At 39.2% G+C, this 14437-nt stretch overlaps 1 long non-coding RNA gene across 1 annotated transcript; it reads left to right on the forward strand.

Annotated features, from left to right (window-relative positions):
- Positions 1-684: 684 nt before the first annotated feature.
- LOC140951780 (uncharacterized) lies at positions 685-3026 on the forward strand. Its single transcript, XR_012167317.1, has 3 exons — positions 685-808; positions 1520-1574; positions 2778-3026. It is a non-coding gene; the product is annotated as an uncharacterized lncRNA (long non-coding RNA).
- Positions 3027-14437: the final 11411 nt, after the last annotated feature.

Here is a 14437-nt window from a genome sequence, read left to right on the forward strand (position 1 = left end):
TCTTTGTGTACTTAGCCTTAATTTTAAATTTTTGTATTCTTCTAAACATTACCTTGTATTATTTTAAACATTACCTTGATTTTTAATCATTACGGGATATTTTTAGATATCAGCTCGCAATTTAACTTTTTACTGACTATAACCACATTAATTATATTAATCAAAAATCCAGCAAACATTCCCATCACCGATCTTTACAACACACTCTACAGCTGTCTTATATAATCCACCATCACACAATGACGTTTTTGCCAGATCCTGTTCCTCCTTTGATGTGCTGTCTATTGTCAACTCTCCTCAATGCCGCTCACTCACACTGGAACTGAACTACTCACTGTCGTCAGTTTTTCGTACAATTCTTGAACTTCTCTTCTGCCTTGATCTAGCTCTTGATCCTCTATTCATTTGCCTTGATCTAGTATCTTGACCCTCTGTTTCAGTCTCAAATTGAGCTCTCTTTATTATCTCTTTCTTAATTCTACATTTATGTATTGTTTGTGTTGACAGTGCCAATGTGTTTTAGTGTCCTTCATGTGAGAGAGAGAGGCATGAGAGAGAGAGTGGCATGTGTGAGAGAGAGATAGAGAGAGTGTGTGAGCCCAAATGCCCAACTGCGCACGTCTGTGGTAAAGATTGCATAACTTGCACATTAAATTGTATTGTTTACCATTCAAGCATTTTTGTCTTAAAAAGTATATTTATGTATATTATTCCTTTCTGCTATGTTTGCAATGTTTTTAAAGAATTACAGGTATGTTCTGCATGAGGAGGATACAAGGACACAATCCCGCAACCTTTAACGCAAGTGGTGAGTCAAGAGAAAGGGATCAAAATAATGGATAATAGGCCTTTTGCAATAGTTGTTCACATGATTAACTTTCTGTAAGCACAAAAACAACCAGCTCTAGTTAAGACCACTTTCCAAAATTTGCAAGGTGGTACCTTACAGGAGATTTGACAGTTAATATATTTTACATTATTATGTTAAACAAGATTGAGGCATGGAACTCAGGTTTAGTATTAATGCAATTGCAAGTGGATTTATGAGTCAGAGGAGTTTATCAAGAGTTTAACTCATGCCCAATTAAAACCTTAAAGCTCGTGAATAGAAAGCAAAATGTTGAGATAGCTTTTGGGTTTAAAAGTTACACAGCAGTCTCGACTTTTGGAAAGCTTCTAGAATCATATGATTAAATGGAAGATTAAGATACACTCAGGTAACTAGTTAAAACAAGACTTTTATCAAAATTTTGAAGTCAACTTTTCATGGTTATCTGTATTTTTCTCCGGGCTCTTTGATTTAACCGTGCTTATATTCTGGTACGGTTTGAAAGATATCTTACACCTACATGAGTTTAGACAAAACTCTATAAATTGAGTATATACTTATTAAAATTGATGACACCACAAGCAGCACAAGGGACGTGGCTCAACATGGGCAGCTCGATCAGTTCAAATGGGTGAAGTTGTATAAAATGGTTTAAAGAATTTACTGGTATATGTATTTGCCTATTTTCAGGAAAAGAGGAAGGATCAGATGACTGATGGCAAGAAATTAACAAAGAAAACAGTAGGTATGTCATCAGGGCCCAGTTGTTCAAAAACCGATTAGCGCTAACCCAGGATTAAAATTATGTTAATCTGGGTTTCTTATTCTTCTGTTCAAAAGCATTTTCTCGGATAATTTTCTCTGTTCCTTACAGAACACCAAATCACTACATTGCAGGTAAAAAGAATTAAACTGAATTTTCTCTGTAAGCTTTCATATCTGATTTTAAACTTCGCACTAACCCTGCTTTGAGCAATCCAGCCCAGGTCCTTATTTAGGTACCAGTATATGAAAGTATCTTAGCAGTGTCATTGGTGATTTCCCTTATGATGTCAGTGATCGTCACATTACTTTAATTAGCAATCTAAAGAATTTTAAAGTTGTTTCGCACATATTCGTAAAAAAAAATTGCTAGAGAAATTTCCACAATAGAGCACCTACAGTAGAGCACCTGCATTGTATGCTAGCAAAAAGTGGTTATCAGTACAACTGAAAAATAGGTTTGAGCTTCCCCACTGAATCCCAAAAACTCTTCTGTGAAATTTCCTGACTATTGAAAGCTCTCATTTGTACCGGGGCGGGATCCTAATAATTTCATCAAAGTTAAGGTCCAGGAGATCATCAACCAGAACAATCTTCAGAACATTGAAACTTTTCAATAAATAAGTACATAAATAAATAATAGTTTAGATGTAGCACATCTGCTAAGTGGTTCTTCATCTACTTGATTTCCTGGTTGAATGAAAATTTGAAAATGATGGTTTTTGAGAGTACCTGAAGAATAACCTCTCGAAGCAAAGGAGAGCACCAACAACAAACTCAACAAACATGTGGTGTTGGCACCAGGATTTGAACCTGGGCCACAGTGGTGGAGGGAGATCAAGTGCTCTCACCACTGCACCACCCTTGCTCCTCTATATGTGTAATTGGCCTTGGAAAGGTTTTGAATGATGTATGAAAATGACAAATTAGTGATGGTTGTGATCCTATTAGCCATGGGATCAGAGCATTTTGGGGGAACATGTGGCAGGGGTCGGCCAATTTTTGTAAACTGTGCTCACTGTGGAAAATACTACCATTAAATATTAACACTGCAGTGCGTAATGTCACTTTTTAAGTGACGTTTTTGTTTTGTTGTCATCCAGAAAATTTGCTACCATGGCAACATAATGTGACAATTTCTCTTTTCTATTCCTATTCACCAAGCTACCTATTCGAAATTTTGCAGATGACATTCCGCCCATGATGATCCTTGAAGAACATGATGCAAGAACAAGATGATTTAATGATAATTATTTAGCTTTTCTTGTTTTTCTTACCTAATATTACCTAATATTTAAAAATTGTAAGTAATAAGGCTTGATGTTTCTTGGTCTTTAAGAAAAAGGGTATAATGATAGAGTAAACACCCATGTTAGTACCAATTTTATCTAAAAACATGTCAAAATGAGTCTAGATCGCAATGTTAACGTAAGAATTAAGTGTGTGCATGTTAATAAGCAGGATAAATTAATGTATTCAAGATGGAATGACATGTCTATATAACAATTAGGTGGTTGCATAATAGCTATGATGAGGGGGGAGGTTATTGAGGGGGGATAACAACATTTTTATAAGAGTCGAGTGGGCGTGTACTGTTGATTAAGGGAGATATGTATTAAGGGGGAATTTTGATATTTAAATAGGAATTATATAGTGATTAATTCACAACAGGGTCTTGCAATGTTTATGTGACATGTAAGAGTGTGCGTGTTATTTATTTAGTGATAAGTTTACTAAGGTGAATTACAAGGCTTATGTAAGAATTAAAGAGTGTGCATGTTATTAATGTAGTTATTAATTCACAACAGAGTCTTGCAATGTTTATGTGACTATTAAGAGTGTGCGTGTTATTTATTTAGTGATAAGTTTACCAAGGTGAATTACAAGGCTTATGTAAGAATTAAAGAGTGTCTGCATGTTATTAATGTAGTTATTAATTCACAACAGGGTCTTGCAATGTTTATGTGACAAATAAGAGTGTGCGTGTTATCTATTTAGTGATAAGTTTACTAAGGTGAATTACAAGGCTTATGTAAGAATTAAAGAGTGTCTGCATGTTATTAATGTGTAGTTATTAATTCACAACAGGGTCTTGCAATGTTTATGTGACTATTAAGAGTGTGCATGTTATTTATTTAGTGATAAGTTTACCAAGGTGAATTACAAGGCTTATGTAAGAATTAAAGAGTGTCTGCATGTTATTAATGTAGTTATTAATTCACAACAGGATCTTGCAATGTTTATGTGACAAATAAGAGTGTGCGTGTTATCTATTTAGTGATAAGTTTACTAAGGTGAATTACAAGGCTTATGTAAGAATTAAAGAGTGTCTGCATGTTATTAATGTGTAGTTATTAATTCACAACAGGGTCTTGCAATGTTTATGTGACTATTAAGAGTGTGCATGTTATTTATTTAGTGATAAGTTTACTAAGGTGAATTACAAGGCTTATGTAAGAATTAAAGAGTGTCTGCATGTTATTAATGTAGTTATTAATTCACAACAGGGTCTTGCAATGTTTATGTGACTATTAAGAGTGTTCATGTTATTTATTTAGTGATAAGCTTACTAAGGTAAATTACAGTTGATGCTTATGTAAGAATTAAGAGTGTCTCTATGTTATTAATCTAGTGATTAATTCACAACAGGGTCAATGTTAATGCAACAATTAACTTTTGAATTAAGAGTGTGCGTGTTATTTATTCAGTGATAAGTTTACTAAGGTGAATTATGACGTTTACATAAGGCGATTAAGAGTGTCTGCATGTTATTAATATAGTGATTAATACACAACAGGGTCTTGCAATGTCTATGCGACAATTAAGAGTGTGTGTGTTATTTATTTAGTGATAAGTTTACTAAGGTGAATCCCAATGCTTATGTAAGAATTAAGAGTGTCTGCATGTTATTAATATAGTGATTAATTCAGAACAGGGTCTTGCAATGTTTATGCAAGTGTCCCCAAGTTATAAATATAGTGATTAATTCCTAATAGGGTCTTGCAATGTTATGCGACAATTACATTGTAAGAGAGTGTGTGTTATTTATTTAGTGATAAGCTTACTAAGCTGAATTGCAATGCTTATGTAAGAATTAAGAGTGTCTGCATTTTATTAATATAGTGATTAATTCACAAGGGGGTCTTGCAATGTTTATGCGACTATTAAGAGTATGTATTTATTTCGTGATATTATTATAGTGATTAATTCACAACAGGATCTTGCAATGTTTTCGCAACAATTAAGAGTGTGCATTTTATTTATTTAGTGATAAGCTTACTAAGATAAATTGCAACGCTTATGTAAGAATTGAGAGTGTCCGCATGTCATTAATCTAATGATTAATTCAGAAAAGGGTCTTGCAATGTTTATGCGAGTGTCCCCAAGTTATAAATATAGTGATTAATTCCCAACCGGGTCTTGCAATGTTTATGCGACAATTACATTGTAAGAGAGTGTGTATGTTATTTATTTAGTGATAAGCTTACTTAGCAGAATTGCAATGCTTATGTAAGAATTAAGAGTGTCTGCATATTATTAATATAGTGATTAATTCACAAGGGGGTCTTGCAATGTTCATGCTACAATTAAGAGTGTGTGTATTTATTTCATGATAATCTTACTAAGGTGAATAGGAATTAGGAGTGTCTGCATTTTATTAATAGAGTGGTTAATTCACAAAACGGTCTTAAAATGTTTATGTGACAAGAGTGTGCCTGTTATTTATTTAGTGATAAGCTCTCTAAGGTGAACAGTAATGCTTATGCAACAATTAAGAGCGTCTGCGTTTTATTAATATAGTGGTTAATTCACAACAGGGTCTTGCAATGTTTATGAACCAATTAAAAAAAGTGTGCGTGTTATTTATTTAGTGATAAGGTTACTAAGGTAAATTGTAATGCTTACCGTATTTATTCGATTAACCGCCCTGGGCGCTTATTAAATTTTTGGACCTTGAGAGTGGGCGCTTATTCGAGGCTGGGCGCTTATTAAATTTTCAACATTTTCAGCAAGTGTAGTATGTGTATTTTGCATCAAAACAATAAATGGTAATAACAAAACGCGAAGATGTAACAAAGCAAGGTTCCTGTAAAATACTTTGAAGAAAACTCCGTCTTCGGGGAAGTCTCTTATTAGTACTTATTCAATTTTAGGGGTGGTCGCTAATTTGAGTTTGAGTGGGAGTAGGAGGAAGGTGTAGTGAGGTGGACGCTTATTCGAGGCTGGGCGCTTATTAACTTTTTCTGCCCTTTAGGATGGGCGCTTATTCGAGGTGGGCGCTAATTCGAGGTTGGGCGCTTATTCGAATAAATACGGTATGTAAGAATTGAGAATGTCTATGTTATTGAAATAGTGATTAATTTAGAACAGGGTCTTGCAATGTTTATGCGACAATTAAGGGTGTACATGTTATTTATTTAGTGATGATCTTACTAAGCTGAATTGCAACGCTTATGTAAGAATTAAGACAGTCTGCATGTTATTAATATAGTCACTAATTCACAAAAGGGTCTTGTAATGTCCATGCGACAATTAAGAGTGTGTGTGTTATTTATCTAGTGATAAGCTTACTAGGGTGAATTTCAATGCTTATGTAAGAATTAAGAATACACACGTGTTTTTATTTAGTAATTAATTTACGTAGAGTAGATTTAATCTCATATCAGAAAGTAGGAGTGTGTGTTTTATTATTTTATGCTTAGGGTATTGCAATGCTTATGAATTAAGAGTGGGTGCATTTTATTAATCTGGTAATGGACTCACCACGAGAGTATTACAGTGCTTTTGAAATGGTATTTGTAACAGTGCAGAATAACGGAACAAACAGAAATAGCTATTTTGCCGGCACGGACCAGAAGACGAGGCCGGGTAGGAATTGTGGGTAGCTTTTTGAGATATGTTAAGTTGTACGTTGCAATTTGAATCAGTGTAGTTCAGCATTCATTCGAGCTCCTAACTTTCATTTTATTTGCCAATTGTTGTTATATTTGTTATAGGCTTTTGGCAGCTAGTTTTTGCGTACCTCTGCCCCCGAGTTGTCGGCACCGCAGCTGATTTCAGCAGGTGGGGGTGTACGTTCCCTTTTTTCCACAAAGTGGTTTTGGGTTTTCGTATCCGGCGGTGCCGTACTTTTTTTTCTTTGAGACTCGTGTTTCGTCAGGATGTTTTGTATTTTAGTGAATTTTTGTAATCTTACGGACGTTTTGCAATAAACTGGCTTTGAGGTCCTTGCTGGCCTACAGGCCCCTGTATTTATTCTTGTGTGTGTCTTTCTGGGTATTGTAGGCAAAATTTAAGAGTGCGTGCATTTGATTAATCTGGTAATTAACTTACTATGAGGGTATTGCAATGCTAATGTAAGAAGTAAGAGAGTGCATGTTATTAATCTAGGGTCTAATTTACTAAGACTTGTTGCAATAATTATGTAACAATTAATTTATTGCGAAACTAGGTTAATAAGTGTATTAATGGAGATTGCAATAGGCCACTTGCACTAAGAGGTCACGTGACCAACGCTTCGTTTAAACAATGAGTTGGAATCTTGCTGATGCCAAAAATTGACAGAGCACATAAAAATTATGTTATACCCGAAATTTGAGAGGAAACGCATTTAAGGGAGAAACTTTATGGCACTTTGATTTTTCAACAAAGTAGTATGATTTGCATTGGCCGCCATGTTGGAGGGCATACTCTTGCCCTCCAACATGGCGGCGAAAACTATCTTTTGCTTAGATCTTGTTAAATGTTTGATAGTTACGCTCAGGTGTGCTGCAAACGTTCCCACAACAACTTTTCGACATTTTCCTTGAAGTTTAAGTGCAACGGCGAAAGACTGAGGTAATTCATAATTTTAAAAAAAATCACATTTTGGTCACGTGACCAGCTACGAACTTACTCATTTTAAGAAAATGGTGCAGGTTTGAAAAACCAAATCACTATTATTTTGTCAAAGATATGACCCACTAATCGTTTTTCGAAGAAAAAATCATATAACTTTCATTTTCGTAAAAACGATGTCACATGACCTCTTAGTGCAAATGGCCTATTAAATGCGGGTATGCGCTTGGTTTTCATGTTGTGATTAAAAGTGCGCATGCGTTATTGAACTACAGATAAATGCTTTGAGGTTGGATTGAAACATTTATGGAAAGAATTAAGACTGCATGGACTATCAAGCAATGAATATACGTTCAAACGAAGATTGCAGTGTTTTTGTAAAGATAAGTGGGCGGTTATTTTTTATGTTATGAAAGTACGAGTGCGCATTCGTGATCAAGACTGTTACTCATTTTATGAACGAGCGATTTATATGTTTCTATGTGGACAAGAACAATTGCCGTGTTTGTAATGGTTCAAATAAATCAGTGAACCGGTTGTTGATTAATCAAATAAAAAAAATTTAAACGAGTAAAGCAGAACTTTGTGTTTCGTTTTTTATTTTCATAAAAAATCACATCCTTTGATATCCTCAACGTGCAAAAAAACCCCGCTTGTTGTCATATGAAAGCAATGGAACCCATCAAAGTTTTCGCGCCAGATAAGAAACAAGGGCAACGCCACTTAATACGTCATGTTTTGTAAACGGAAAAGGGGGACACAAAAAACAGAAAACATAAGAAGACACAAGGGGCACGAAGAAAAAAGGAAAACGGGGGACATGAGGGACACAAGGGACAGAAGGGGACACAGGGAACACAAGGGACACAAGCAACACAGGGGACTCAAAGGGACACTGGGAACACAAGTGAGACAGAAGTCAGAAGGGACACAGAGGAAACAAGGGACACAGGGGACCCAAGGAGACAAAGAGGTCACAAGGGGACTGTATCTTAATTTTTTAAGATACAGGGCCCCTGTGGAGACCAGCCTTAGAGCTGAATGGGTTACCCTGTGTAAATAAAGTTTTACTTTACTTTACTTTAAGGGGACACTGGGGGCACAAAGGATATATGGGACACAAAGGACACAAGGGGAATAATGGGACACAAGGGGACAAAAGGGACACAAGGGGACAGAAGGGATACAAGGGACACGGGGGACTCAGGGGGCACAGGGAACAGAGGGGACATAATTGAAGACAAGGGACACAGGACTGAAAGGGACAAAGGCGACAAAGGGACACAGAGGTCAGAAAGGACACAAGGAGACACAAGGGACAAAAAGAGACACAGGGGAACACACGGGAAACAAGGGGACACATGGGTCACAAGGAACACAAACGACAAAGGGGACAAAAAAAGGGACACAGGGAACACAGGGACGAAAAGAGACACAGGGGACACAACGGACACAGGGGGCACAAAGGACACATGGGCTTACAAGCGACACAAGGCACACAGGGGACTCAAAGGGACACAGTGGAAAAACGGACACAGGGGACGCAAGGGACACAGGGGAACACAATGGAGGCAGGGGACTCAGGGGACACAAGGGAGACAGGGGAGACAGGAGACACAATCAACCCAAGGGGACACAGGGGACACAAGGGGACACCGGGTACGTAGGGGTCACAAGGGACACAAGGGACTCTAGGGACTCAGGGGACACAAAGGAACACAGCGGACACAGGGATGACAAGGGACACTGGGGACACAAAGGTACAAAAGGGACACAAGGGACACAGGGGACACAAGGGATACACGGAACACAGGGGAAAACAAGCGAGACAGGAGACTCAGGGAACGCAAGGGACACAAGGGTTCCATGGGAGACAAGGGACACAGGAGACATAAGGGACACAGTAGAGTTAGAGGACACTGGGGACTTATGGGACATAGGAGACACAAGGGACGCAGCCGACACAAGGGGACACAAGGGACACAGGAGGACACATGGGACACAGGGGACATAGGGGACACACGGGTCACAAGGGACATAAGTTGACCCAAGGCACACAGGGAACACAAGGGACACAGAAGACACAAGGGTCACAGGAGACACAAGAAACAAAGGGGATCCACGGGACACAAGAGACACGATGGAGATAGGGGACACAGGGGAGAGTAGGGACCCATGGGACACAGGGGTCTCTTGGGGACACAATGAGACACATGGGACACAAGGAGACACAAAAGATACAAGGGACACATGGGACAGAAAGGACACAGGGGACACAGGGTCTCCATGGGACACAAGGAACACAGGAGACACAAGGGACACAGGGGACACAAGGGAGCACATGGGACGCAGGTGACACGAGGGACACAGGAGACACAAGGGACACAAAGGGACATAGGGGTTACAAGGGACACAGGGGACTCATTGGACAGAAGGAACACAAGGGACACCGGACACAAGGGAGACAGGGGACACAACGGACACAGGGGACACACGGGAATACAAGAGACACAAGAGACACAGGGGAGACAAAGGTACATAGAGGACACAAGGGGACACGGGCGACAAAAGGTTACATAGGGAACATAAGGGATACTGGGGACACAAAGGGACACAGAGGACACAGGGGACAGAAAGAGACAGACGACACAGGGGACACAAAGAGACACAGGGGACACAAGGGACACAAGGGGCACAGGGAACACCTCCTCCTCTACGCAGTAATCTTACTTTTTCCTCCTTTTCTCACGCAGTATCTTTTTTCTGCTTGTGTAATCCAACCAGAGTTGCTCTTGATTGGACGTTTTAGCAAATAAAAACCACACAATTTTCCGGTACGGGTACGGGATATGGGAAAGTTAAAAAAACAAGACAATTTTTTACTCCCAAGAAAAATACGAAAGGAATGCGCTACCGAATTTATGACGCTTGCTGACTACGTCATCTTGCGTAAAAAAAAATAAGAGAAAAGGAGCAAAATGGTACTTTATGCAACAGCCATTTACGGGAGTACGATGAGAACAAACTGAAAGAATGTTTTAGTGTACACAAGCATGTCCGGCGGTATACGGCCTTGAGTAGTGAAAACGCAGGCATGAAACTTTTAACCTTGTTTTCAGCTTCTTTCGTTCTTATTTGGGGGCTAATAATCGGACGTTAATGGTATGCCGTTGTGGGAGGGGAATTCGCCAGGTTCGCGACAAAGCAAAATTACAAAGACGTTCTTTTTAACTAGAATTCCAAGTTTGCCGTTTGCCGTAAACTTAATTCTGAATCCCTCTGTTAGCGCAGTTCTAGATATCTGTAATGACCCTTTCTCCAATTAGGCTTAATTTTTCTTTATTTATGGGCGGAGACGGGTACCGTAAACTCCCGATTGTGAGCCCTGGGCCGGGAGCCTTTCAAATGCCTGGTCTTATACAACTTCGTAAGGGCTTTAGGAGGGCTTATAAACTGGGAGCTTATATATAACAGGTAGGTGGAGGGTAGCAATAAGAACCGAAACACAGCCATCATGGATCTCAATTCGCATTGTATTTGACGGTCGCAGCTTCTCCCCGCTTCTCCTCTCATTAGAATGTGGGTGCGGCGATCTTAAAGGGAGTTAACGAGCAGTCGCGGATGTGGGAAACACGTGTTTCCAGGCGTTCAAATTAAAAACACATCAACGCCCTCGATGCGACTTCTTTTAAACCGCTAGCGACTAAAGCCTGCGTGGCAAGCGCAGGTCAGTTTGTTGGTTAGTTTTACTCTTTTTCTCCCCTAAAGGGAGCGCGCGTGTCCTCAAATTTTCTCCCTTCTCCCTCAAAAAACTTGTGCCTTCTGTGCAGCCTACACCGACCGTGACGTCCGAGGCTTTTCTGTCTGTCCTATACTAAATTATTCACCGAGTCCCGCACATCTTACACGATAAATCATGCTTCACGTGCATAACTGGTTTCACGGATCACGTTCCTATTTTGGGAACTTTTACGCTTCACGCGACTCACGCACTAAATTTGGGCCTAATCACGCGTCACGCAAAAACCCTTTGCTACCGTCTAGGAGCGTACAAGTGAAAGCAAGTGTATACAGGTGAAGGTAAGTATGTATAAGTGAAGGTAAGTGCGTACAACTGAAGTAACTGCGTACAAGTTAATGTAAGTCCATGCAAGTGAATGTAAGTGCATGCAAGTGAAAGTAAGTGTATACAAGTGAAAGTAGGTACATGCAAGTGAAAGTAGGTGCATACAAGTGAATGTAGGTACATGCAAGTGAATGTAAGTGCATACAAGTGAATGTAAGTGCATGCAAGTGAATGTAAGTGCATACAAGTGAATGTAAGCGCATGCAAGTGAAAGTAAGTGCATACAAGTGAATATAAGTGCATGCAAGTGAGGGTAAGTGCATGCAAGTGAAAGTAGGTGCATGCAAGTGAATGTAGGTACATGCAAGTGAATGTAAGTGCATACAAGTGAATGTAGGTACATGCAAGTGAATGTAAGTGCATACAAGTGAATGTAAGTGCATGCAAGTGAATGTAAGTGCATACAAGTGAATGTAAGCGCATGCAAGTGAAAGTAAGTGCATACAAGTGAATGTAGGTACATGCAAGTGAATGTAAGTGCATGCAAGTGAATGTAAGTGCATGCAAGTGAAAGAAGTGCAGGTAAGTACATGTAAGTGAATCTCAGTGCTTGCAAGTGAGGATAAGTGCACAGGTGAGTATAAAGTTTAATGATATCAGAAACTTCTGACAGAAGCATACATATGTTTCTGGTTTCTGATAATATCATATTAAACAATTATTGGATGAGGTTTTTTTGATATCCAGATTAATCAAGGACGAGATAGGGATTATCAGCCGAAGCCGAAGGCTACTGATAATGAACTGAACTGATAATTTATTCCTAAACGTGTAAAAATACCTCAGTTTTTTCTCTTTCACGTAGTCAGCAAACAGCTCCTTTGCCACCTTCATCGACCTTTATGTGTTTTGTGAGTCCTTGTCTTCAACCATTTTTTCGATGTCTTGCTCGGACAGGGGCACCCAACGGCAATTTTAGGGAAAATATCTGTTCGGAAGACGATTTGAGATCTAGAATTTTCGGAGCATTTGTTGTAAAATTTCTTGCTTGCCTGCCTCTCCTAGGATTTTCGAACACCTACAAAATAGTATAATTACCCATTTTTAACGGATTTTGAGCCTAAAAAAGGCCACCTAGAATTTTTGGGAGCCTTTTCTTGGCTGAAATTTTCGAGAAGGTAAGTTTTTATCCCTATAATTTTCGAATCACTAGACTTTCAGCTAGGAAATCCGAACAGATGAAAAGTTTTTAGGGGATAAAAATATGCCTATATCTACCGTTTGAATACTAAAATACGTTCAACAATACTATGTTAAGTGGTTTTGAACTATATCCTCGTTGGGTGCCCCTGCTCGGACAACGAAGCAAACCTGGAAGTCATGTTTTTGCTTCTTCACGGCCGGCCTTCTTCACTGACGGCAAGCAGCACAAAGCGCGCGAACTTGACATGATTACCCTTAGAAATCATGCACCGCGGTCATACATGACATGATTACCTGTGACCTTGAGAGCAATCTTGCTGCTTAGAAAGAAAAAACAACAACAAAGTCGTATCTTTTTCGGCGCAATTTTGTATGTTTATACTAACGTGGATAACAGAGAAAGAGCTAGAGCGAGTTATTGAAAACAAAGGAGGCGAATTTTGTAGGAAGAAAAACATGGAAATTCAAAGCGGCGGTGAGAAAATGAGAAATGCTAGCGGCCAGCAAGGTGAAAAGGAGCGGCAGTGAAAAATAAAAGCGAACGTGAACAAAGGAAACAAAATATTGGGTAAGCACATACGAGGATTCCTCCATAAAAATAATGTGTAACTAGGAAGTTTGACTTTTTAGTCGTACAAAACAGCGTTGTAGTCGTGCAAAACAACGGCAAGGGAAAGACAAAAAAGCGTGCTGCACGTGCAAATTTGTTTTTTGCTAATTAGAAGAAAACGTGTGCTGCACGTGCAATTTGTGTTTTTGCTAATTAGATATATTAGTCTTGAAGCCATTTTCATTCTCGTCCCCGTTTAGCGTTACACGAAGTTAAAGTTTCTTTGTTTACATGTTTTATTAACCAGAGCTTCGCTTTTAGCCCTGGCTAAATCTATATATTGGGGAATAATTTTCTATTGCCAGAACTGCCGGAAGTTCCGGCAGGGATGTAATCACACATGAGGGATGCTTTCAGAAGTTTTCAAGAACTTTTCGGCATTTCTTCGCTTTATCTTAGGAGAAGAAAACAACTTACTAGTGAAAACAAAACAAACAAACAAACAAACAAAAAACAGCTGAAAATGTAGTTATGACAAATGGAAGCTCCCATGATGGTCACTAGAAGAGATGTTGTGCTTGGCTTGTGCTTGGCGCACACAAGAAAGTATTTCTGATGTAGCGGGCGTGACAGCCGGCGTGACATAAATGGATGTTCAAGGCCACACCGTGGGTCAACTGACAGAAAATCTGTCAGCTTCAGAAATATAACTTCTCATAAATAATAACAAACGGGAGCTATAAGAAGGACTCCGGTTTAAAATGCCCTTTGACAACCTACCAAAAGATGCAATTATGCCTCACCCTTTCAAAGAACACTGAAAGCAGAAGAAATTTAGCGTATGTTTTCGATTATTAGCGCAGGCTTTTTAAAAACCCCTATCAAGAGGGTGCATTGGCAAATAAATAAAATTTGTAACTGACCATTTCCATCGTGTCCTTGTAGTAGTCAGGCCAGTAAAACCGCTCTTCGATTTTCCGATCGCGGCCGGCGTGTCCAGGAAAAGGAGCAGAGTGGCACTCTTCGAAGACCCTCGCTTTCTCTTCCTCGGTGATAAAGCTTGATAACAATTAAGTCGTCGAAGCGCTGTGCCATCCTTCTCCTTGGCCACGTAGAACAAGGACTCTAATTTTGAGTCATACTCGGACTTTTTGGCAAATTTTCGCAGAGTCGTTTTGTCTTGCTTTAT

The sequence above is a fragment of the Porites lutea genome, chromosome 11 (assembly GCF_958299795.1).
Source record: "Porites lutea chromosome 11, jaPorLute2.1, whole genome shotgun sequence".
Classification (NCBI taxonomy): domain Eukaryota; kingdom Metazoa; phylum Cnidaria; class Anthozoa; order Scleractinia; family Poritidae; genus Porites; species Porites lutea.